General features: G+C 37.0%; 1 protein-coding gene across 5 annotated transcripts in view; it reads right to left on the reverse strand.

Annotated features, from left to right (window-relative positions):
• Positions 1 to 27,754, reverse strand: part of IRAG1 (inositol 1,4,5-triphosphate receptor associated 1) — a 141,968-nt gene that overhangs the window by 45,144 nt on the left and 69,070 nt on the right. For 3 of the 5 annotated variants that reach the window (XM_083863889.1, XM_083863888.1, XM_083863885.1), the window contains exons 1-2: positions 16,406 to 16,491; positions 6,009 to 6,129 (exon numbers count right to left, since the gene is read on the reverse strand). The exons of 1 other annotated variant lie outside the window; for it this stretch is intronic. The gene's annotated coding sequence lies outside the window, so the exon portion shown is untranslated. Of the gene's footprint in view, positions 1 to 6,008; positions 6,130 to 16,405; positions 16,557 to 27,754 lie in introns of those variants that run through there. One more of the 5 variants, XM_083863886.1, reaches the window with a different exon arrangement.

The raw sequence follows: 27,754 nt of genomic DNA on the forward strand, positions 1-27,754 counted from the left end.
AAGAAAATAAAGGACAGAAGTTCTTCTGTGTGCTGCACTTCCATGGGTGCTGATGTCTTCAACATAGTCCTGAAAAATCTGGAAAAGTTGATCTGCACAGATGATTAAAGATGAGATGGGGGAAAATCAGAGCTAAAGGTGGCCAAGGTAGTTTATGAGATACGAGCACCTGAATAATAAAATGTCAGGTGAAAAAGGCAAATCAATGGAGATGAGAAAAAAACAAATATAAAATACACTTAGTTAAATAAGAGCTCATCATTACATTTTACAAGTCAGGAAAAATATCAGAGTATTTTTGAATAGTTCACTGAAAACAGCATTCAGCAGCAGCCAAAAAGGCAAAAATGTTAAGAATTAATAGGAAAGAGCTGGAAACAGCATAGAATATGAGACCAAATCTTTAAAATAGCTCTAGTCACATCTCAAAAAAGCCAAAAAATCCAACAAAACAAGCACATACCCCACTAAAAAGAGCAACAACAAACCTCGAACAACATAAAAAACAAATGATTCCTAGAAGAAAGATTGGGCAGTAATTGCAAATAGTTTCCATGCAAAAAAGACACTTCTGCATAAAAACAGGTTAGAAAGGGATGAATAGACTGAAGAGAGTGGCCTATTATTTGCCCTCAATTCCTCACAGTACATGTGGATAAGGATGCCAAAAGCACTTACTAGGCAATTATTCAAGTAGAAAAGAAAATCCTTCACAACAGTACACAATTAAATAATTGAATTTGTTACCATACGAAGTTGAAAAATAATTGGAGCACACAAGTCAGTTCAAGCAGAGATCAGATGCATTTAGAGGAGCTGTGCAGCAGTAATTCTATACAGCTCCTGCACCTGGGAAGGCCTGAGCTGCAGATGGCTGAAAACAGTGAGTGTTAAAGAAGGGCTTGGCTTTTGGAGTAGCATGAACATGATCCTTATGTGGGATCAGACGAATGATTTACAAGACCTGGATGTGCAGCCTTTATCTTCACTGGTGGAAGCAGCTTCAATTTCTGAAAGAAACTGATTGTGAGAAAGTAAACAAAGGAAAAGTGCCTTTTTATCCATCATGAGTAATTGGCAATGCTGAAGAAATGGATGGACAGAAGAACAGGCAGAAGAAAGCAAGGGAAGAAAAAACTTTCTTTACATTTTTCTAGGTAATACCAACAGTACACACTAAGAGAACAGCCAAGACTAAGATCCAGGTTGATACTGTGCTGGATTCCTAAGCATCTTCCATGAAGAAATAAACATATCTCAGTCTGAAGAATGTCTGGCATCTCCCTGCTTTGTCACGTTCTAGATTCTTGCAGATGAGCAATCTTCAGATGTTTTTAAGAGGTTATTTGGGGGGCAGGTCACTGAAAGTGTTTTCAGTTCTTTAAGATGCATCACAGAGAAAGAACTGAATTTCACAGGAGAAATGACAGTAAACAAGCACTTCCCAAACTTTGCAGTCTTACACACACAGGCACATTTGCTTGTACACACACTAAAGGACATTCCCAATTTTATTGCTCTGTGAAGAAAATCCCATTTGTCTTCAGTGCCTTTTAATAGAAGACACAGGTGCAAATCAATATAGAAATTTCCAGAAAATCAAGAAGCTGAGATTGGTGTGAAGGTTTACACAGCTCTCAATTACAAATTATTATTGCTGTTCTCCATCTTTTTTCCTACTTATTATCACTGAATCCTAGAACAGCCCAGGTTGGAAGGGACTGTGAAAGATTGACCTGCCCAATCCCTTGTGGGAAAGGGAGCCTAGATGAGATTATCGAGCATCCTCTTTAACTGTATCTTGAGGACCTCCAGCAACAGAGACACTACCACATCCCTGAGAAGGTTGTTCCAGTGAAGATTGTTCTCACTGCAAAAATGTGTTTGAGATGACATCTCTCCCTGTCACATATAAATCAGCTGTACAGTGCTGCCTACACTCCTGGTCCAAAAGCTTCATATGTGTCTGAGTCAGAAAAAAACCATGAGAATAATCTCAGCTCAAATCAATGGTACAAATTGGGAAAATGTCTTAAGATGCTCTTGCAGTCTCACTGGTTTTCTCTTATAGAATATACAGCAGGAGGAATAAATCCATTTTCTGGGGTAGAGGCTTGAAATATCTCTTCTCTTCTTCTAATATTTCTTACTAGTTCAGCCAGTACAAACATCAGGTTTTAGCAGGCAAAGAAATGTAAAAAACAAAAACATAAGGTTGGTCTAAGATACAGTGGATGGCCTTCCCCTCTGAGACACTAAAAACTTGAAAAAGGCTACATGACTTCACAACTCTAAAAGTTATTTCACACTCTAAGTATTATCTTCCTTGTGTACTTAGTAAACTCAATCTATAACAGAAATTCAACAATAAGTTTGCTTTAACAATAGAGATAATATATATAATTCCAAGTTTTCATTCACTATGGCTAGGGTCTCCATCATAGATACACAAGGTAAAACAAACTATATTTAATTCTTGTCTAGCAAATTTTGTAAGAAACCTACTTTCTTTTCCACAAAGCACAATCAAAGTTTCCACTCACTACCGAAAAAGACAAACTTCCAGTCAAAGCTTCCACTCTCTACTTTGAAAAGACAAACTGCACATTTTGTTTTCCTCTATACCTGCATGTTTTTCCAGTGCTGTTTTGCTGCAACAGAATTATGCCTTTAACCTTGGCAGGTCATACCTTGTCCTCCTGTTGTATGGCTTGGAGGACAGGACTAAGCAGGGAAAGCTTCCTAATATCAAATCCTGGGAGCACAAGTAAGTAAAGAAACATGACAAACAGTTCTTCCAGCACCCAAAAGACAAATTTTCACCTCAGCATCCCCCTTCCCCTTGAAGTTCGCAAGCTCAGTTTTGCCTTAGGCATTATGATTTGATAACCATGATGAAACTTTATCTAGTTTGCTTGTGTCTCTGTATCAATTTGGTCAAACTGAACTGAACTCTACCTTTGCATTAGTCCTATTACAGTTATTAGAGTTGATATAAAGAAATCAAAACTTGATAAGCTGAGGAAGCAATTGTTGTCTCACAGACAATGCAGATACCAGCTTCTACTTGTCCAGTGAAATTGCCCTTTTCATTCAGAGATTCATCAGTTTGGATATGGCTGGATACAGTTGCTAAATGCTGAACTAAGATCTCTTTCAAGTCTTCCTGCCAAAACCAGTAACACCAGAGTTGATGTTCTCTGTGGGAGAGGATCGAGAGAAGAAGAAAGGCCTGGACCCATTTCACTGTGTTCATCATCTTCAGTACTACATCATTAACAATGCCACTTCACTTCAACAGACTGAGAGGTATGAGAATATGCATTAAGGGAATCTTTCATGAGGACTCACTTTAGCCTAAGGTCATTTGTCTCCTGAAGGTTTCTATTTGGTTTGGGTTTTTTGTTTGTTTTTGAATCAACTGAAGTTTCTGTCCTAAAATCAGGAATTTAATTTAGGCTCTCTGAATTGCATTCTGCAGGAATCTTTCGCTTTTTAAATGACTACAGGGAAGCCCAGGAAGACAAACTTTGTTAGGGTAATTTTAACCTTTTTTATATAATGACCTTTCCTGAAGTGATTTACTTCAGATTACCTTCCAAAAATTTTGCTTGGGGCAGTGGAAGGAATAGTAAGCTACAGGGAGACAGCTTATATCCCTCTCTTAATTCTTAATTATATTGGCTAAGAAATTAAATTCTTAAGAATTAAAATCTTAATTCTCTTTATTAATCTTCTTTTCTATCCAAATCCTAGGCTGCTGTAATTAGGAAATCATCTTTCCAATATTTTTGCTCATAGATCAAAAGAAATAAGAGAGAAATAGAAAGCTAGAACTTAGAACTAGAGCTTCTAGGTTTTCTAGAAACATTTAATGTATGTTCTACTCATCTTTTTTCACATCTTCATTTCTTCTTTATACCCAATAATTGACTACAAACAAGTAACAGTTGTCAAGCTAGCTTACCAAACAAAATATATACTGTCTATACCTATCAAAAAATAATTTAAATCTTTCTAAATATAAATTTATACCAATGATACTGTTTGATCTCTGCAAGTAAGATGATGTCGAATTGTGTTGAATATGTTTCTAAGGCATGTAAATATTTTTTTCCAACACAAACTTTTCTGTTGTTGTTAATGTTTCTTAGTTAGAACAATGTTTATTTGAATTTCCATGGCACTTAAAGACAACCTACAAATTAATTTTCTCAGTTTTCCCTCCAAGTGTTATGTTTTTAACCTTGTTGAAAACAAAAAAGTATATTTTTACAAAACAAAGAGGATAAAGTTACTAACTGAACATGCCATTTATGTGTTTTTGTTAAAGGAAATATTTAAAGTCAGAGCCAGCTATGATTTTTTTTTCTAAAATTTTCATTATCCAGTTAAATCAGAAATTACTTTCTGAAGAAACAATAGAATCTAAATATAAAAAAACAGGGCAACTACAGTACTTTCCATAACGATTTATTTGCCAACCTGTGTGAATGGCACTTTTCTATCACACACAGAAAAAATCCACTTCTATTCTAAATATGCTTTTGAACCGAGGTGAAGAAAAAAGTAAATTGGAATCACACAGGTTGTTTGAATCACAATCAGTACCTTAAGTGAACATACTGCAGAGCTTCATGAATATTCAACTACAGAGTTACCAATTACCCTATATCAGTACTTTTGACATTAAAAATTTAATTTTCTTCATTTTTTGAAGCAGGGTGGAGTAATAGAATTTTATTTAGTTCACTCATTAGGTTCATAGTCTGTCTTCATTTGCATTTCTTCAACTACACCAACCTAAAAGTCAGGCATTAGGAAGTCACACAACTTCTCTAGTCAGGTTACTCTACAAAAACAGGCAGCAGTTACTTGTTCAGCCTACTCTCACAAAGCTGTCTTACTGTGATGGGTTAGTATTCCTGAGGAAGGCCTGAATACTGAAAACATGCTGAATATACTTTGTGCTAGTACATTATTTAATCTTATTAACTGACTAGAACACTAAATTTCACCCATTTAAATCATTATTTCATAGTACAAATGCAGAAAAAGAATTGAACCATATATTTAAGAAAGTGAGGGATACAAAGGTTCAGTTCTGACCTCTTCAAGGGATCTTGTTTTTCACTGTATAATGACATATCTTTCAGTATATCCTACAAATATTTTGGGAAAGATAATTTATATATATATATATATACATATATATTTTTATTTTAAGAACCTCAGTGCATTTAAAACACTGTGAATGTAATTCTTCAGCACTTTCCAATAAACACTTGCCAACAGAGCAAAGATGTACTACTGTGAAGAAGAAAGGATCACTGCCCAATGCACTTAAGTGAAACTGGCCACTGCTCTTGCTTCTTCCCTGAACTGTTTATCAGCTGTTGGTACTGTGGAATAAACATTACTTCAGGCTAGTTCTAAATGATTAAATTCACTGTAGTAAAACTCCTTGTGTTATCTAAAAGCAGTTGTCTTATTTTCTTGCACTGCTGTAGTAAATCTCACTTTTGTCACATACCCAAAGCACACTGCACTTCCAGTCACCAAGAATGCACAGTTACATCCTGAGTTTTATGAACATCCATTTAGGTGGAGCATTCAGTTCAGTGGAATAACAGTTGATAGTTATGGAAAAAGATAAAACTTTTTGGAAATTAGTTAGGCAATCCAACAATGATCTTTATCTTCTAGAAACATTTTTTTAGGGTTTCATATCTTCTCATCTATGACCCCATCCATAATTTTTACTGAACAGTTTAATTAAAATTGTTTATAAAGCAGCATTTAATTTAAAAACTAGCAAGTGGGAAACATGTTTGTTAATCAAGAAAAAAAAATTAATATATTAAAGATGGTCAGAATAACAACTGATCTGTGCAACTCTCCTGTGTGCAGGGACTCACTGCACTGGATGAGACCTACAAATGAGAAATTAGCCCAACCGTTTCAAATAACAGAAGTAAAATTTAAAATGCAAGCAGAAAGCTTATTACCTGTCAGAGGAATTTAAGGTTTGGAGTTCTCATGGTCAGCATGGTGCCTTGCAGCACAGGTGAAGAAATGATAATGAATATTCAGCAGGCTGATGGCTGGAAGGCTGTAGGCAAGAGCTTCCTGTTTTAAACATAAAGAAACAAATTTAATACTAGATAGAAAAGGATGAGATTTTTTGTTTGTTCAAGCAAAATGAACAACTCCTTCCAAACAGATGATCAGGCAAAGAAAGAAAACAGGATGTTACCACAGGTTAATTTCTTTCAAATAATCACAGAATAACAAACCAGTGAGTAACAGAAACAAAGTGTGCAGTCAGTTTGCTTAAGAGCAAATGAGATCTCATTCTGCCATTTTTTATTAAAGTTTACTTCAACAAAAAGGATCTCTAGAAACTTCTGAAGTGAGCTGAAGGAAGACAGAAGGGGAGATCTTTAACAGGATCACTATATATCATTTTGAGAGCATCTGTTCAGTGTTGCTGGTTTTCCCAATGTTATTTTTAAAAAAGAAGAACAAAAATATTCCTCATCCATAAACCAAATATCTGCACATTCTGAATAATCTTCAGAGAAAGAGACCACTATCTTGCTATATATTAAAAAGCCAAACAAACCCCTAAACCTGTGGCAGGGCACCTAAAGTAGTGAGTCCAAGTGAGCAGCATTCATGATGTGGAACTCCTGAAGTTTCATCAACCTTAGAGCTTGCCTAGTGACCTTGAACATGCACAAAAAGACATAATTGGTGGAGAAACCACTTCAGATGCAAGGAAATTTTCAGGGAACAGATTCCTGATCCCCAGCTGCCTTCTTTAAATGACCAGAAAGCAGATAAAGGCTGCTGTCTCTGGGTATTACTTTATTCTCCCTGGCTGAGCTTCAAAACATCTGTTGCATAAGGAAAGTCTAATTGGAAAGGCTGCCTCTAACCGGACAGCTGACATTTACTTGCCATGGGAAGAACCTGTCCACTAACAACATTCCCATGAACCTGACTGACATGCCTAAAGAGCAAGCTGAGCAGAGTCTATAGCCTGTTCCCAAAGACTTGCAGGAACCTCAGATCTTTGCCTTTTAGGCATTGCGGCCTCGATGGAAAAATCTGCAAAATAGACGAGGGTGTGTGTTACAAACTAACAGTGCTCTGCAGCACTTTGGAAAGGAGACAAACATATGGACTGCCACCAACTATTAGAACTTGGTGTGAAATCACAGGAGTTATCAGCCTGCAGCTTTCACGATCTGTCTCACGGACATTTATTAATTTTTTCCAAAATAAAGACAGCAGTGCACAAACAGACCATTTAGTAACCTTTGTCTCCCTGCATTTAAAAATGGGCTGTTTCTAAGCAGCTGAGCTATCAAAACCTGTTCTTCAGGTATTTTATTTTTATGATTTTGTGTCTTATCTCCCTCATAGCAAGCTTACATATCTCCTACAAGTCTGGAGAGCCAAGAGACAGCATTTGCTGCGCCTGCTTTTAAGCTTCACACATGCCAGGTTGCCAGCTGGCAGATCAAACAGAATCAGTGATAATTTCAGCTCTTAGTGGAGCCTTTCCTCTTAGCAGCACTAAGCTGGGTCTCTCCTCTCTTACCACACCATTGATTTTTCACTTGCAGGAGTGTAATACTTTTGCAATCCTCTCCTGCCAAATTCAACAAGTCGGACAAGTTCAAAGGGTACTGGGAGGGAATCAAGGGAGGGCAGGGAAGAAGGGGGAAAGATAGTTGGCTGACAACCAGAATAACAGCATATTTTTTACTCCAAGGAAAACAATACCAAAAATAGATTTTGGAAAGAATAAACACATAGCTAACACTTAAAGAAGGCTAGTGGACAACATATAAAGAGAAATGTGTCTCCAAACAATTGCCATGTAATATTTTTCTCTAGAAAAAAGCTTATGCAAATAATGTGTGTTCAGGTCTCCCTCTTCCTCCTGCACTGCCATAAGCTGGTGATGAGTTTCAAGCTAAGCTGATGCAGGAACTGGCAGATATCAAGAAGTTTGTATTTCCATGGCAGATGCTGTTCAGATGTACAGCATCTGAAACAGAGACTACCTAGAATACCTTAGAAATACAGAATAAACTGATGTGGTAACAACTGTGATGAGAGTGCTATAGACACAGCTCTAAGGGAAATCAGGTTTCTTTATTTCAAGTATTTGACAGCGTCATGAAAAATAAAAGCTACAGATTTTAAGTTCCACACATCTCCTCTGTTGTCTTCTCCCCTTCCCCAATTAGGTTATTCATGTGACCACAAATTCTCAACAGTAAAAGTTAGAAAATTGTAAATGAAGTGCAAATGTACTGGTTTTACAGGCACACGATGTGCAGCCACAGTAGCACCTCCTGAGCTTGACATAAAAGGATAACCTTTGGAATTTTAATTACACTGGACTTTAATAAACAAGTATCAATAAATATTTATGGATGTAACATTTGGACTGCCCTATTAGATCTGTAAAAAAAAACCCTCAAAACCAAGCAACAACCAATAAACCAAATCCACAATCAGTGCTGTTGACATTCTTGTTTAAGGGTAAACCCAGGTAATTGTCCAGTACTCCATGAGGAACAGTTAAGAAGGAAAGTAAACAAAGAATCCCCACAGAGGCTGAGAAAGACACATGCTTCCATACTCACTGGAGTTTGTGCAGTTGTAAAGCTACAAATTGTCACATTTTTCAACACTTAAAACCAAAATTTAAACATTACAATTAAATCCCAAACATGCTCAAGATTCATTATAGAAAAATATTGTATGAGATTGCAAATACAAGCTAGAAATTAGAGGAATGCAACTATGTATGCAACATTGCAACACTTATTTTGAGAAAAAACTGTGATCCATGTACATGGCAGTAGTTTATCCAGTCTTTTGAGAAAAATAAAAAAGCCCAAACATACCAAAGAGGTACTGTAGAATTTAAGTGGGCCTTCAAACTACAGAGTATCATAGCTGCCTCTAAGAATCACTTCATCTACATGTTTATAACACCCTTGAAAAAGAGCATTAATCAATAACTAACAGCTGAAACTAAATTTTAAAATATGTATTTCTACCACTGATACATTCTTGATACCAGACCTCTCAACCGGATTTCTAAGAGTATGTCAAAGAAAATACTTGGAACAATTATGTGACTGTTGTGGATTACCATATGTAAATTGACCTGCACACTGTTCTGCAGTTTGAGACAATGTCATTTGAACCTTGAGGATTCTTCAAGCTAACTGAAATAAAGAGAAACAGTTATTTTGCTTTCAAACTAGGCTTCAATTTCTTCAAGCCTTTCCTCTAACATTCCTCAGGAGACAAGAGAACAAGGGATAGAAATGTCTGAGGAAACAATTCAATTCCATAACCAAACTTACAGTTGCCAAAATAACATGCCTTCCTCTGCTTGCTATGTTTTATGAAGGAAGTTGAATTTCCTGCTCTCTTCAAGAAGCAACTGAATGTTCAAGGCTTTGAGCCCCACAGAGATGCTAAAGATTCCATTAGCTACTATTTAATTTCTTTTCTTTTGGATAGCAGTGTTCCCATAACTTGCCTCAGGAACAAGGACATTTGACTCTGACTACTGGGACGTTACAGGGAGAGAAATCTATATGGGCTGACGCAGTCTGTAAGCCGATTTTCACACTTGCTGTCATGGGACTGAAGGAATTTAGAGAAAGGTCAACATTTTCAGCTGCTTGTCTTGCAGAGAAATGGGAACTTGGTCCAAATATTCAACATATAAATAATGAAGAAGCAACTGAATTCAGCAGGGACCCAACTGTCTCTTTTGACCCATCCAGTTGGGGATTCATACAGTTGGAACACATTTTGCTCTCAGGTGACACCACAGGACACCTGGAACTATGGGACAACTCTGCTCTCCAATACACTGAGCACCTTTGCCACATTCTCAGTCCCACAATCTCCCTGTCCAGGAAAGGGCTGGTAATGCACTGTGGCAATTCGTACATCATTTTTGATATTTTTATTGCTATAGCAACTGAGTGTAGGCATTTAAACATAGCAACAGACTTTTTATAGCACTTTCTTGGATGTCAAAATGGCACGTTGTTTTATTTTCCAAGCAGATGCTCAGAAGATAAGTACACAGGATGATTGTACAGTACCCACCTTCAAAAGGAAGAAAAAAACCTCCCAGCTTCACAACTTCTGAATCATATAAGCTGACAGATGAGTTTAAGATACATTTTGAGTTGCAAGGTTTTTGTCATGAGTTTAAGAGACTTTGTTCTGAGAAAACATATCACCAACTACTACCTAAGAATAAAATCAGGTGAAAAGCTTGGTGGATCTGTGCCCATTTTGTAAAAAGCTGTACAAGAAATTTACAAAGTCCTGCTCTGAAAGGAAAAATGTCCATCAACTCTGATCTTTGCCTGTTAAGAAACAGAAAAAGGGAAATAGTCTTCATTTTAAGTGGAGCCAGATTCTCAGGAGGGATCAAAGTCCACTGAGACAGGCCCATAGTCGTGCACATGGGCAAAGCTCCACACAATCCAAACAGCAAAAACAATTTACAAGATGAGAGTTTGACTTTCGAGATGGTTTAAGAAAATATAACTCACCATTTTCATAATAAGGGTCACAGAATAATTAGGGCTGGGAGGGACCCCTGGAGGTCATCCAGTACAACCTCCCTGCCAAAGCAGAATCACCTGGAGCAGTGACATGGGAATGCATTCAGCTGGGTTTTGAACGTACCCAGAGAGACTTCTCCATCTCCTTGGACAGCCTATCCCACTGCTCTGACACCCTCGATGTAAAGAAGGTGTTTCTCATGTTGAGATGAAACTTCCTGTGTTTTACTTTATGGCCACTGCTCCTCATCCTGCCATTGAGCACCACTGAAAGGTGTCTGGCACCATCTCCTTAGCCACCATTGAGATATTTATATGAGATCCCCTCTCATCCTTCTCTCAACTAACCAGGCCCAGCTCCTGCAGCCTCTCCTCATTAGAGAGATGCTCCAGACTCCTCATCCCCTTTGTGGCCTCTGCTGGACCCTCTCCAGTAGCTCCTTATCTCTCTTGTCCTGAGGAGCCCAGGACTGGACACAGCACTCCAGGTGTGGCTGAGTGGAGGGGCAGGATCACCTCTTTCTACCTGCTGGCCACACTCTTCCTGATATAGCCCAGGCTACTTTTCTTGTGTGCAGTATTTTTCCTCTGGGTCCTTAATTTTAGCATAATTTCTAAAGTGATCAGTAAAAGTCACCACTTGGTAGTAAATGTAATTTTTTAACACATTACTAGATAGGGAAATGCCAAACAGGAACAGGACAGATTTCCTTGGGGATCTTTAGTTATTATTCACCCTTGTGTTACACTTCTATGCCAGCTTTGTAGAGACTGAAATGGTTGATGTCTGCCATTTTACTAAGAAAAACACTTAAAATCAGTCAAACAAAATGTCAAAGCCTTGCAAAAAAAATTAATCCAACAAGAAATATCAAGACTTCTTATAAGGATACAAGGTTGTTAATACTTCAATTACTCTATTCCATTAGCACATAATATATGAGTTTTGGAAGGGATATTTTAATGCTGTGTTTTCTGCAGAAGAGATTTCAAACAGATCCCAAAAGCTCAACATGAAGATAAAAACTGAGTTTTACATGCTGAGGTTTTAGAATATATCCCATAAATTCTTTCTCCCTGTTCCTTACAGACATTTTTACTTAATGCATTGGGTAGTTTTCAAGCCTTCCTAATCTTGGTTCAGGTTCCTAAGACACTTGAAAATTCTGATAAATCTGCTTGGGTTTCAACAGTCTGTTCCACTAACTATTGCACTTACTAAAACCAGCTTTTAGAGCAATGCTGATAATTTCATCTACCAAAGAATAGGAATAAGTTCTTAATTGCAACAACCCTCAGGGAAGTCTGGATAGGCACAACTTTACTTGCAAAGGGAACAAAGCACAATATGTAGGTTTGCTTCCAAACTTTTCCAGTCTGAGGTGGTGTGCAGACCATCACATTGAGTTAGCACCTCCTCCTGGGACAAACTCCACCCTCCACTGCAACTCAGCCTCAGTCATGTAATTCTATTTTCATGAGCCCAGAGGTCAGCACCTTTCATTCACTATTTATAAAGAAAATATGGGAAAATCAGTGCTGAAATTGGGAAGCAATTTTCATACATTGTCAAATTATTTTCCTTCCTTCTCACAAGCTCTCCTTCAGCTTATGGCTAGATGTTTTTTTAAAACTTTTTCTGTTCAGCAGTTACAGCACAGTTCAGCACAAGTTTGGAAGTTTCAACTGGAAACATTAATTGATATATGAGACCTTACTATATTCTACTACCTTCTAAAATAGACTGGAAAAACTGGGAGAACATTTTAAAATTGAACAGAGGATTCTTCTTGTCCAAAACTTCAGAAAAAGCTATCATTTTACAGATTTTGTAATTTGCTAGTAAAAATTAAGTTCAAAATAAGAGGGTGAAAATAGACCTGCTTCTCCCGCTCGGATTGTCCTAAATTACAGAGTCATTACCTTTGTGGTGTTCACTAAGTGCCTCCTCTGGCAACACTGAAGTCAATGGAAACTTTGCTGACGATTTCAAAAGCAAAGGCTCAGAGCCAAATTCCCCATGTATAACTTCAGCCTTACAAAACATTCTGCAGAATTATATAAAGAGCAGTAATTTTACTTAGAAGGCAAGTCTCCACCCCAAAATAATCATTGTACTTGCCCCAGAAGCCCAGAATTTCTATCATGCATTAATTTTCAGGATGCAAAACATTACAGTGGGTAAGAAAACAGTGTGCAGCTCCTAAAGAAAAAGCTTTCCCCACTACCACCACAGTTTGTTATATCAGTTTTTCAACCCCTTTGCTCTTTGCAGAAATCCCAGTAACTAATCCAGTGGGCTGTATTTTATAGCCGTGAGACTGCAGCTCTCTTTGGACAATTACCAGGCATATTTACACATAAGTTAGGGGACAGCAGTGACTCTGAAGAATCTATGTGCAATCAAAACAGAATATGTTTTAGTTGGGGAAAAGACTTCCAGGTTTACATGCTCACTTGACATACATTAGCTGGTAGGTTTGCCTGCTTCCCTCACTGCTCCTCTCATCCTCCCCTCTCCCAGCAGTTCCTGTTAGCATAAGGAAAGATCATATTCTACAGGCTTTACTTGTCCAAACCCACAGATGTCTACAGATGTGCACAATACTACAGGTCCCTGATTAGTTGTGATAGCTAAAGATTTTGTGTTTTGCACATTTTAAGGATAGCTGAAAGTTCTAGCATGGTAAGGCATTCTTGATGTCAGCTGTGAAATGGAGGTGAGCATGTAGTCTTTGTTCTTGGTTTTGTCGTTTCAATCTTTTGGATATTTAATAAATTTGGCAATTCTTAAGTAAAATTTAATTCTCAAATTGTTTTTTTGAGATTGTAAAATTAATGATAGACACACTGAAATTAACCCAAAGGAACAGAAATATAAAGCAAATACCCCATTATATCTACTACTTAGATCAGAGGATTAAATCCAGGGATGCTATTAGAGCTGCAGCTCTCCATCAAAACCTGTCCACTTGCTCTAAATAACAAATCCCTCTCTCCTCTTCAGAATCCTTAGGACCTACTTTCCAGGGAAGGAAAGTGAGTTATTATTTCAAAGCACTACCGTAACAGTCAGAGTCTTAGCTCTCCACAACAGCTCCCCACATGTACATAAGCAGTAATTCATGTCTTGAGTCACTAGTTTAGAACCTTACAGAGATCCATCACCCACTCAGATTTCCTTTCTGTCAGTGATACTGAGATCCAAAACATCTCTTTGACCCATTTTTCAAAGGAAGCACAGACAGAGAGCACATCACAAGGAAATTCCTCAGCTTAGTTTACAGGAAGGCTGCAAGTTAGGACAGCAAGATGTATCTCTGCCCACAAATCCCCCAGATCTTTAAATAGCCCACAAACCTTGAAACAGCAAGGATTTTCTTTCCCCTTTCACTCACAAGTCATGTTATCCTTCTTTTTTCTGGACTTACACACTTCTCTAAGAACAGCAAATAGAGGAGGAAGAAGAACTACATGTGAGGAACATACACATATGACCCATGAAAGGACAAACTGTCACATCTGTCTCTCCCAGGTCCAACTCCCTATACCTCACTTGCTTTACTCTGTCCTAAATAACTTTTTTATAAGTTATTTGACACAAAATTATCCTTAAAAGATGTCAAGAAGCAGACTGATTGAAAGGAGGATGGAAGAGGCTGAGGCTAAATAACGGAGTGATGAATCTGGCTGCTAGATAATTCCTAATTTCCAATGTTTTGGTGCCAGATAAATAGGATTACAGTTATTAAAACAGACCCTGACATATAAAAAGATAGGAGGTAGGGAGGCATACAGGTTTCATGCTCACAGGCAATTTAGAACTTAATCCAGAAGAATGTGAAGCAGATGGATTTCTAAAAGTTAAATACAATGAAAATCCTAGGTACTTATCAGTGCTGATGTTAACACAATGTTCACCATGCACAAATAAGCAACTTGTACTTTTTTATTAAATTACACTTTTGTCATCATAGTACCTTTACTGAAGATAAATTTATACATAGGTACTTTATTATATATTCTAAGTTACAAAATAAAAAAGAATCATGTGAAATAAGAACAATAGTTGTTGAAGTGCTATGTCATACATTAGCAATGTATACTTGGTTCAGACTTGGAGGAGCTAGACATAGATTAGTTATCCCAACCTTTACACATAGTTAAAAATAAGTTATTCTAACTCCTAGAATACCATCTAAACTTATACATCCTTGCACAATATGAAGGGTTGCATAAAACATCACAAGCATAGTAACACACACCAGACCAACAAATCCGAATGAGGGTCTTTGGAGGCCAGAAATAGAAGAACATTATATAAGTGAGGACCCTCAATATTCAGCATTTCATACACTGGACCAATTCTTAATCTCCACTGTTCTAATAAACTTAGATTTCTCTGTGTTGTATCATTAGATTATTAAGCTCCAAGTGTGGTATAATTGTTGATTTGGGATATTATTGTTGACTTAAAACATGAAGGTCATGTTTAGAAGCTTAACCTAAGAGTACTAGGCTGTTCACTAAAGATAGTCCAGAGGGGAAAAAAAAGGAAAACTATTACAAGTTTTGCAAAAATATCTGAAATGCTTTAACAAGTAGGATTCATTTATCACAGTCTCTTGAAGCTGGATGAAGAAAACTTTCATTGTAGTGTACACAACACCTACCATATGAAATATAAATGTAGTAACTGTCAGCACTCACAAGAACACTGTCTACACTCAGAACTCCAAATTCATCCAATTTCTGTATGGCAGAAACTAAAAACTAATCACTCAGCAGAGATGGAAATTCACTACTGATTGCAGAGAATTCTTCACCAGGTGAAGCCATGCTATGCAGATTTGAAAAATCAACTCACTAACACAAACTGTTAGTAATGTGATTTAGTAACAGAAACCTAAGACTTCAATTTCAGCTATCACTTCCTTGCACTGACCTCATTCTTTCATGTTGTTTACATTCTGCTGTCTGGAGCAAAAGAAGACCTTAACATACACATTAGTAAGACAAAAATGTGTTTTAATTTGTAAAGGAAATTAAATACACTTTAGTGCAGGATACCTACCAAATAGCACAGATAAAACCAAAGACCAAAATATCAGGCAAAGCAAATAATGAGATTTTTCTGTACTAAAGGAAACACGTTTTAATACTTGAAGATATTTTTCCCTATACAGCATTCCAATTAAACACAACTTTGTGGTATTAATTCACATCTAACAAGACTAAACTCAAACACAGAATAAAAGAAATGGCTCTGGAAACGTCTCTTTAAAAGGTAAGTTCCAGACAAGTAGGTAATCCACCAACATGAGCTACTCTGGCACTGTTAAAAGCATGAGGGAAGGAAAGCCATACAATTAAAAAAAAAAAAAAAAAAAAAAAAAAAAAAAAAGAAAGAAAGAAAGAAAAAAAGAAAAAATAACAAAGAAAAGGAAAAGAGTAATCTGTGACTTATCTGTTTCTCTATAACATGGATTGCTCCTAAGACTCTGTCTTGGTTGGCACAATACAGATGACAGTATCTGTGCATCAGGTTGCCTTGAATTACTGATTACATACCTTTATTAATCAAGTCTCAGTATAATTAACACAGCTTTTTCTTTTTCATTCTTGTATAGTCCCATACAGTTTGTAAGCAGAACGAGCTTGCATTGACTACACCCAGTTTTTAAGCAGCTAAAATCTGACAAAGATGTAGAGTTTGAAGAGGCTAGGGGAGAAGAGGTAAAGAACCAGTTCCTCGGTATCACAAGAACAAGGTACTGTACCTTTAAGGAGGAGAAAGGGTTCCGTTCTGTTTCACGGCTGAAAAAGAGCTTATTCCTGGTTATAGAGATTACTTACCTAAAACTTCAGTTATTCCTCTCTTTCCCCTCGGGCCAGCCTCTCTTTCACTCTTGGGAGCTTTTACCATTTAAGGTCAATGTTACATCTGGCTCTAGTAACTAAAGCTGAAGCAATTTTTAACTCGGAGATCCAACAGGCTGCCTAACATTAGAATGAGAGTTTAAATTTAAAGTAACTCTTCAGAAAGCTTTTCTTGCCTCAGAGAATTAAGAGAATTAAAGACTCTCCTATTCTGGCATAAGTACTCTGGGTACAACATGATGTAGACATCCCATTAGCATTCTTCAAGTTCAGTGCATATAAGCTCTACTTACTCATTTCTGATTAAAATGGGCAAGTAGGAAGAACAGATGAAACAGTTTACATCATGTTATGTTAACCCTTAGAATTTTTTACTGACACAGATGCTACTATTTTTCATTCCTCTCCCCCTCCCTTTGTTTGGTCAGAAGGAGTCTAAATTAGAGAGCAAATAGAAGGCATGTGAACTTTTAAAGAACGCTGGCTTCGGTCCAGTCATGGGCTCTGCTCTCCACTTGCAGAGTAGGAATAATTCCCAATGAAGTCCACAGAATTTGCTTGTATCCCACAGGAGACTGTAGCTACAAATGAGGCTTGAAGAGGGAAAAGAAACCTAAAATCTTTACCACAGTACATTCAGGTACCTACAGAGCGATCACATGTGTGTGATTCAGAGCTCTCAGCTCTAAAACTGACAGATTTTACTTCAGCCCTTCAGCTACTTCAGACTGTCTACTTATGAGTGTTACATCCACAGATCCTGAGTCCTCTAATGCCAGGTGCTGAGAGGTTATTAAGTCTAAGAAAGCCAAACCCTGTCGAAACATCCTTTCACAACTGAAGTAAAAAGAGAAAAGAAGGTGGGTAATGCTTAAATAAACAAACAAAAAAGTAGCAGATTGCATGTAAAACTATGAGATAGTAAGTTTTGAGAGGATATATTAGGGCTGTCTTAAGAGAAAGCAGCAAACAACAGTAAATTAACTGCCTTTTGACAGTGGCTGACAAGGGCAGTAAGGCAGAAACAAATCAGACAAAGGAAAGCAAGGATTTGATGATTTGACTTGGAAAGAACCATAGCGGACTGGTGCATGGCTTGTAGGAGAAGCGAGCAAAGATGAGTTGATGGCAACACAGCACAGAAAATAAGAAGCTGAGCACCTGCTTTGTGCCACATCATATTTCAGCTTGCATTACAAAGTCAATTATTCTACACTTCCGACATTCTTAGTTCCAAAAATCAACATAGTGAAAAAAGGTTCTGAAAAAATTCTCTAACACGAGTGCTTAAGTTTATTCCCCACACAGAGGGAGCAGCTAGGTTTTCCCAATACCTTTTCAGGTATTGATGTCCTTTGTCCACTTACAGCCCTTGACACCATTACTGACTCTGACAAGGCATTTTAACACACCTCCTTTCATCCTTTTGAATTACTACTTCATTGCCCACAAACTCAAGTTCTGAAACAGCCTCTTGTGACTCAGCATGGTTTCAGTCTTCCATTTAGCTATCTGCAGCTACAGAACTTTTACTAGCATCTGTAACTCATCCTTTTTCAGTTTTATTATCTCTGAATTTCTAGGGCACACGTGTCAAATGCTTCATTTGTCTACTACAGAAGTTGTGTTTCTGTTAAATTTACTTTCATCCCTTTCAGAGCTATGACTGCTTTGAACCCACTTTGGGCAAGAACAAGTTGTTTACTGTCTTTCAGCATTACCATCCTCTGGGAAATAAAACTTTTCGCTGAAGTTGCTTGTTCATTGGTCTAACATCCTACAACCACTGTTGGCCAAATTTAGCCCAAATTTGTTAAAGTAATTGAGGCCTCACAATATTTTCAAGTTCCCAGAGAGTTAGTAAAACCAGTTCTTGTAAAGTAGATTTAAGCTACTGCCCCTACTATGGGGAAAACCTGTAGTGGCAGAGTTTCAGTTTTGTTCTGTTTGGCTGTTCCACTTGCACGACACAAACATGGCCCCTGCTGTCTAGGTAGGATTTAGGGGATACAGAAGGATTCTGGAGGTACTCACAAGAGGAGGAAAACAAAGCTTCCATCAATCTTCTGCTCCTGAAACTGCTTTGTATATTCTATTCTATAGTTTGGCAGATTCTTTGCCCAGAGATTTGTTTAATGTGAATGATTTCAGGCCAAACAAAGGTGAAAATTGCTAGGTAAAATCTAAATTATTGAATGAGGAAATATTAGCAGCTAAAATTTAATTATTTCAACTAGATTGTTAAAATTATATAAAGAAGGCATGTACCATATAAAAAAAGTCATTTGTTTGCTTTGTTTTTTTAAGATCTGGTGATATCTGGTTTTTTTTTTTAAAACATTCTAACACAGGTGTCTTGGCCACTCCACCATAACACAACATATTTATGTTGCCAGTATTCCAGTATTTTATACCCCTGAGAGAGCATGAAATTATTTTTTTAGAAGTATTCTGAAGTATTTCAAAGTAGCTAGATGCAGGTCTCTGCAGTTACATATGATTGGTGGTTATGGGATGTGTGTGCCCCCATCCCACCAGTCAACTTCCCATTTCCCTGATTTCCACAGCTCTGTGACCTACGAAAGCAGCAGTGCAGGAGTAGCAAATTTAACACAGCAATAAAAAAGTTTCCTGGGTTGGGCTCCTCAAGCTTTAAGATTTTTACTTGTGCCTTTGAGGAGGTGAAAACCAGCACTAAAATCCTTGTCAAACTGAAGCAATAGAGAGTTCTGCCTCTCAGCCTGAAGTAGAGGTGAGATCCACAATGAGACTTCATTTTTGGAGCACAACCATTTCCAAGCACAAGCTTTGTCTAGCAACAGCAGAAAAACGATCTTGCCAAGATCTTTGATTTGTTTTCTAGTTTTGGCTTTAATTGGGCAGTGTGGGAGATAAGAACTTTAACTCAAATAGCATATTTGTGTAGAAATAGTTGTAGGTATCTTCATTTGAGCTTTGGAGAATTCTCACAAGTTTTAAGATTTACTTTTTTTTAAAAAAGATTTTATGCTTCAGGACTAAAAGATACTAAAATGTTATTATCCTTCCAGTGCATATGTAACAGCCATCCATAATGGCAAGTCACGATTACATGCTCTATTTTTTAACCAGTGACTAAAGTATAAAGATTATTCATCAGACATGCTAAAAATTTGCAGCAGAAGTGATAACATTTGCACTTAAATCTGGAGTTCTAGGACACAAGTTTTCATATTCCATTTTAAAACCATCTCAAGGTCGTTTTTATCAGTTAAAACTTTACTTGCATCACACTTAGAATGCATCTCTCTTCATCTCAGGTCCACCCCACAAATTACAATGTGAATTGACAATTTTGTTAATTGAATCATTCTCATCATCCTATTTCTCAACTGTATGGAAAAACTAGTTAACTGAGTTAAAGTTTATGCCAATTTTTTGCCATGTCCTTTTGTTTTCTTGCACAGAACATTTTTCCAAATTTAAATATTTAGTCTTGCATCAGATTTGTGTTTTCAGTGGATTTTCTGGCTTGTATGTTGCTACTATCCTAGTGCACACAAAACTGAAGTCACCTTCTTTCATCTGATAGCACCCATTATACAAATCTTATTTATGTATGCAATTCTTATCTGCCAGCTTCATCCAGACAATAGGAAAAGAAACAGAATAAGAACAATTCTGCTAAGTTAATATATGAAACAAAAGAAAAAATCCAAGGCAAAAACATGCAATAAAATTTTTCCATCTGGGACTCATTCTGCTGAATATTAAATCCCAAATACAACCCTAAAATGTGTGCTGGTTGAAAAGCCAGCTATGCTAGATCATTTATGCAAAATGTAACAATTAATAATGTTTAGGCAGCAACTTATCTAGATGAGTCTTCTGAAAGGCAGGGAATTTGCTTCCAATTTTCTCCAGCAAAAGAGAGGCTCTTCACATGAATCAGAAATGCTAAATTAAAAGAAAATGCAGAGCCTGCAGAAGGAGGTTAGGAGGGGTTTGCTAGAGTCCAGTCATCTTAAAGAAAACATCTCATGGACAACAATGGAAATCAAGTTTGCTTTGAGGTATAGGTGATCCTGTAAACCAGCCCATGTTACATGGAAAGATTTGAGACTTTAGGAACAAGGACTGAAAGCAAAACCCCTCCTCATCAAGCCACAATGAATCTTTTTATTTATACAGAGCTAACATCTTTCTCAGTCCCAAAATAGCCAGCTAATAATCTCTATATTAGAAACAGGCAGGGGCCAAGAAACAAAATGTCAATCTGTTTTCCAGCTTTCATTGCCAGATGATCAATAAAACGATCCAAACTGACAAACAATTTCAATGCCCAGGTCCTTCTGGACAAATGTTACTCAAAGCATTTGCAGCAATCATTATATTTTCTTTTCCCATATTCATGTCTTCCTTTCCCGCCCCCCTCCCTTCCTTTAAGAAAGTCCTTTTAAAAAAAGTTCCAATAAAGCACCAAATTAGGATGTTTATAATAACTTATGGAAAAGCAAAACAGTGTCAGAAATTTAAACCTTTGTGGGTAAGGAAGTTACTCTGTTTCCATGCCCTTAAAATCTAGCCTGCCAAGAACCTGAACATATAAAATATATTTTAGCAGACACAGAGTCTTCTAAAGTCATGGATGCAATTCACTTAGTCTAATTAATTGTTTTCTGAGGTTGAGCTTTAATTTCTGTTAATTCCAATTGAAACTTTAGCATGCATACAAGCGATACATTAAATATATTGTTATGTGATTGTCCTGTGTTCTAGGGAAAATCCTTTTGGGAAAATGATACAATTGAAAAAAAAAAATCAAAGCACTGATAGTTTTGGAATTCGGGGGGGGGGGGGTGGGGGGGGGGTGGGGTTGGAGAAAACAAAACAAAACAAAAAAACCCAAAAAAAACCAAAAAGGAAAGTTTATCAATAAAAGAAAATCTTCCAGAAGATTTGATACAGTCATAGTCTGTTTGGGTAAATAATCTTCTATAGAGCACTTCTCCCATCAGAGCTCATTTCCTGTTTTGATTTTGGGGGTGGTGAGGGTAAGGAGTTAAAATGTGATCTACAATAGCAGGATTCCAGAAAAAGAGGGATGAAGTCTTACAATTACTTTTCTGGGGATCTTTTAGGAAAGGTGAAGAGGATAATAATTACTATGACTAAGGTGCACCTCACCTTGGTTGTGGGAAATCAGACAGAAATGAAGAATTAGGAGAATTCCAGAGGAATACAGGCTTCTCCTTCCACATGACTGTACAGACATATAATAGCATACTCTGGTAATCTGAAATACAAGTGAAGGAGACTGGTACTGCACACCAATCTAGGCCAGACTAATAAATGTTATACTTCTTCCTGAATTCAGAATTCCTACTGAATTTGGACTTCCTACGATATTCCAGTCTAGTGCAAGGGAAATTAAATATTGCAAGAAGATACTTAAGATTTGCAGGAAAAGGATGCAAGACAGATATTTTCAAGGATTTAAGATGACATTCCCTACCTGAATTAATCATAAAGAATTGCTAATCTCATGTGAAACTCAATACCAGCATATCCCTTACCCATACTGATCCAGAATGTTTGCATACTCATTAACAGCCTGAGAATTTAAGAATTATTGGCAGGGTGAAGTGTACATTTATCACATGGCAATAATAAACTTCTGAGGAAGCAATGTGGGAAGATTTTATTAGGTACACTGCAAGTGACTTCTCTTCCTACAGCAAAAAAAGTAAAAACAAGTATAAATCCTGATCAGGGACTGATTTACTTAATACTTGCTTTCAATGCTGCAATTTTATGCTATTTATTCTAAATTTTCCCAAAATATCAATAGAAGACTTATTCCACATTTACCAGTAGAATTTTAGAGAAAAGCTTTAACATACATTTTTGTTGACAGGATGACTGCTGCTGCCAGACTGTTGCAGGGTTCATTGGATAGTTTGTGTCTTTGTATTTCTCCTTAGAGAAATTTAAAGTAGCGCATTTAAAGAAGGGGAAAAAAAAGAGTATCAGTAGAAATATCTGCAGATGAAGTTGTCTGTCACTTTCCATTGTAACACCACACCTTTGCAGTTTCAGATATTTGAGATATGACACAAGTGTGATCATTTGGGGTAAAGTGACTGGCTTCAAAATGTTGTTTTTCAGCCAGCATGTTTCAATTGTTTCCAAAAAAAGGGGTGGGGCAGGCAGCAAAATTTGTTATGTATACATTAAAGATGCTAGAACATTTTTAGAAAATTTTAAAGAAGCTACTTGATGGTCTACAGAAAAGGGATTGAATTTGGGACTGTAACCATAATTTTCACTCTTTGGAAGCATCCAATTTTTAATTTTTTATAGTCTCAAATAACACATTTCTACTGAGCACATGTTTGCAGTTTCATAAAACAACAGGAATTGATTATACATAGCCACTATCACCATATGCACATAGCTAAATGTTTGTCTGCCTTGAACCTTTGCAAAGCTGGGAGTAATAGAATCGTTTCTTTTACGTTTTTGCAGCTTCACATAGAAGTAGCTGTTGGTGCTTCATTCTTTGCCAATGCTTAACAGGATGCATTGCAGTGGGGATTTTTCCAGACAGCCCTTAAAGCACACTGCATTTCTGCCATGCCTCCAGAACTGCCTAAAGCACAGTTTTAAGGTTTGTTGGAAAGATAAACCATTATCAACATTGAGACTCCAAAATTACATTTTCTCTACCTGCTCCTTGCACAACCCCCCTTTCATCCTCCCCTCTGAATTAGATCGTGTCTTTTTCACCTCAGATCCAAAGCCTAAAACCTCTCTACATTTACTCCTGTACTTCAGTCTGATTAAATTTTCCTTGTGAGTGTTTATTAATGAGAAGTCAGTGACCTATTTTTCTGTATGTTCTCTTCCTAAAATCTTCCTAAAGGCGAATGTCCTACTTCTAAAAGACAGAAGTGTTTTGTTCAAAAATGCCAGCAAAATTAGGGATGTTTTTTTTGTTTTAATTATAAGCAATATTTTCTATTTTTCATTGACTTATTCACTGAATTAAAAAGTAAATGCTTATCTGTTCTTTTAAAGGAAATATTAAGCTTAACACTACTCTTATACTAAGAAATTTAACACTAAAATATCTCATAAGTAGATATCCTAACCTACATATATATATATTTTTATAAAAATCAATGTCACCTTGTGATATACTGAACTGTCACAAAGTGAAACTGACATGCCTTTACTAGGAAATGTATATTCCAAGATGAATCAAGGCACTGCAACAAGGCAATGAAACACTCATAGGTTCTGTGTTGTAATCGTCAGAGCAATGGATTCTGCTTTTTGAGATAGTGTTTGCTTCATTTAGAACACAGAATCTTCATCAGATTCAGACCTTTTATTCATCTACTATCCCATAAGAGAAAAAAAAAACCAAACAAACAAAAAAAAAAAACAACCAAAAAAAAAAAACACCAACGCAAGAGAATCCAGGACAAAACCAAAATAACTCAAATATTATTTAGACATAAAGAAGAGGTTCCTGGAACTGAGATAGTTTAACTAAAGATTAAAAGCATATTAATTGACCCTGAATCCAGGCATTCATTATTCTGATGCTGCCACTGCAGTGAAGTTTAGCAAGAGAAGAAATTGCCAGGATGATTTCTAACTGCTGCATCTCAGTGTGCCATAGTATTCTGCCCTGCCTGGTTGTTGTACAGTAAGATACCAAAGTTAACAGATACCCCAGTACTCCTGCAGGTCCCAGGATGGCAGGGAGCTCACTTTCCCTCTTTCTCCCTCCAGTGGGTTGGAACACCTCTTCTACTTTAATATGAGAGATAAAACATGCAAGGTGAAAATCCCTTCACTTTTTACCTTCTATCCCCCAAATGTTCTTAAGAATATCTGGGCTTTTGTCAGAAGGATGAGAACTGCTGGCAGCAGCTCAGCTTCTAAAGCTGCCTCATTCATCCTGCATGGGATTCACACACAAGCATGTGCTCAGAACCCCTGAGCAGTAAACTACAAGGAATGTAAACAGAGGATAGACAAAAAACCATGCTCCATTCCTCCACACAGTAATGGACATGACAGTGAAGGAGATTTTTTGTTTTCCCTAGAACAAGCTGCATAGTTTTTACCAGGGGAAGAAAGAAAACTATTCGGTATTGCTTCATCATGCTGTCTTGACTGACAGCATTGGTTGCATTTGCAGGGGATTGCTTCAGTTAGGAAAAATGATTGTCAGCATTTCTTTTCCCTGGAAATGCTTCCACTGTTTCTGAGTTAATCACATAACTTCACAGTGATTTAGGTGCTGTCTTTACTTTTCACAAAAGCCATGTACGTTTCCTAGCTGCCTGCATCCTGTTCAAAATCAACTTGTCAATCAGATCTTAAGATTTCTGGTTTCCCTTCCCTCTGAAGCCTGGCTAGGGTACAACAAAATTGCATTGTTCTTTAAGGGGAACTTGCTGATTTTTTCTTAAAAACGGCCACCAAGGTAACAATCCCTTCTTGGGAGTTCCTAGTCCTCTTGGAAAACCATGCAATTGCAATTTTGAGTAAAAGCAATTATTCTTTTTTAAACTGTGGTCCAGAGAAGCCCAAGAAAAAGCTGCTCAACCAGCACATTTAAATCAAAATGTTGCTTGTTCACTCTGACATTTGTTCTCACTTTGGGGAAATGCACATTTGGGTAATACTTTCTGATACACTTTTTAAAACTTGCTTTCTATCCTACTTTGATGCCTCCTAAAAAAACCCCAGACTACTACGTTGATTCTGTTTTATTCAAAGACAGACTCTTTACATTTCTTACACTTACTTGTTTCTTTTCCAGATTTAGTCTCTAAAAACCAGCAGGGCTACTCAGCCTTGTACCCTTGAATCTATTCTAGGTTGTTGTATCTTCTTATCAACTCCTTAAAGTCTGATCACATCAAAATGTTTCTTGGTATTTGTTTATACAGCTATCCCTGTTTTACTTCCTTTGCAAAAGAAATATGGAATGCTGTGTCTGGCAAATATGGTTTTCTGGACATTTTGTAGCCCAAAATACATTTTAAAACCCCTTTAACTTAGGTTTCTCTTTTCACACATGGTTTCTTGCAGTGACTGAGTTTACATCCAACAGAAACAAAGCTCTGAAAACCTTCAGTAAAAAGCAAGTAAGTTGAAAGATCAGCATGAATTTGGAACAACTCAGTCAATAGGACAACTAAATACAGAAAAGCTATTTCAGGTGGAGAAAAGAATATGCACAACAATTTGATATCAGGCAATTACAAAAAGCTAAGATGCAAAATCTCATATTATCAGTTTGTCACCTTCAAAAATTTAGCCCGTCAAATCTCAAATGAGCATGTGCAAATGACATGCAATTTTACACGCTATAGAAATCAGTAAATAGATGCAGCTAAGTCAATGCTCAGAAAAACTTCATTCTTTTCCTTTGAAAAGGATGCAGATGAAGCTATATAAAATTTAACTTCTCAATCCAAAGCCTGCTACCGTTTATAGAAAAGAAGCTCACCACCAAATAAAAGAGGTAACAAACAGTTATTCACACAAGTGGTTTGGTGATTAAACTGTTAAATGACCTGACATCAGGAGGGGGCAAGAAAAACTATGCAAAAGTCGCTGTACCAATCTGAATTTTACATGTCATATTCTATCAGCATTCCTTTGACTTGTGACACTAAGGCATCTTACCAACAGGAATCTAATTGGAGTGATGTTATCACCACAAACCACATGTACACATGCAAATTAAGTGGAATTCAATGGAATAAGTAATAATTTTGGGAATTGTTATATATATATATGCATATTAAGAGTTCGCACAATAGTATCACTATGAAAACTACTGGATCCATAGAACAAGGGGGGTTTTTTTCTGCTAATAGAGTAGATATATTCACCAAGCTAGGAACAGGCTGAAATTTCTCTACTGCTCTGCTATAAAAATAGAGTATTAAAAATATTGGCCAGAGTTAGCAAGAGCTGCTAATATTAGCCTTCTTAGGAATGGTGTTTAAGAGCCATCCTTAAACAAAGGGGAAAAAAGAGAGATGGAGTCTCTTGTGAAGAAGTCATGAGTCATGACTAAGTCGACAGAAAGAAAGATGAGATTGACATAATCTTCCCAAAGCTGGAAAAGGAAAACAATAAGAAACAGGAAAGGTGAGGAGCAAAACCTAGTCAGGATAAATTGTACTAAGCTGGATGAACATTGTGGCTTAGAAGACAAAAATGACAGATTCATGAACATCTTTCAGCCCCCAGACTGTTTCAGGCAGGTAAGAAGACACACAGACAGGAAGATTTTGTTGTTTTGGTTGAAACTGGGTATTTTTCATGCCATTAAATAGAGCTTCGTGTTGTTTTAAGACTCCCTGAAAACTACAGTTTCTTGCAGCGTATCATTTTTGGAAGACTTGAACCGTAGCCTTAAGACAAAGAATCTATGGAGTAATGTGAGGAATCAGTTAGTCAGTTTCTTTTCCTCAAACAAAACAAACCCCCCAAACATTTAGGATGTTTCCAAAACAGCTGGGATTTAGATTTCTACTACTGTGAAGCAGCAGCAAAGGAAAAATGCCAGAGCCAGAGGAGGAAAGCTCTGGCATACCAAAATCCTTGGAAGCTGACTGCATGCAAGCCCTGTGGGCTCAGGAGCCCAGCAAAAGCCTGAGCAAGAAGAGTGTGATCACATTTATGGAGCAATTTGAGAGCAGAGTAATGTTTAAAGCCTTTAAAACATTAAGTTGTGAGGCACCTCATCCAAGTATCTATTGTTTGCTAAAACATACAGGGAATTCCAGTTGATTTCTCAGGCCAAGAAGGAAAAAGCATGTAAATTTCAGCATAATTAAAACCAAACTATGCCTGCACTATAGAAAAACAAAATTATTCCCTTACCAGATCAGTGCCATGTAAACAAGAGAATTTAATAAAATAGCAGTACTATTACAAAAGTTCCAGGATTTCCTCAAATAAAGCTTAGGATTATTTTCCTTCTAAGAGTGACTTAACAGTTTCCTGATATTTTACTATCCAATTTTTGACACTTCAGTGAGAAATCTAACGATGCCTCCAGACAAAATACCTGATATTCTATATCAGATGTGGTTACCACAGACCACCTTGTGTCCCTTCTCAACGTGGTAAAATTGCCTTGCCTTTTGAGTACATCTTCATTTGCTTGGACATGTTGGTAACGCATGTTATTATGAGTAAATTTGGTTATATAATGGGTGACTGGGACT

Source organism: Zosterops lateralis (genome assembly GCF_965231275.1).
Source record: "Zosterops lateralis genome assembly, chromosome: 6".
In the NCBI taxonomy this organism is placed as follows: Eukaryota; Metazoa; Chordata; class Aves; order Passeriformes; family Zosteropidae; genus Zosterops; species Zosterops lateralis.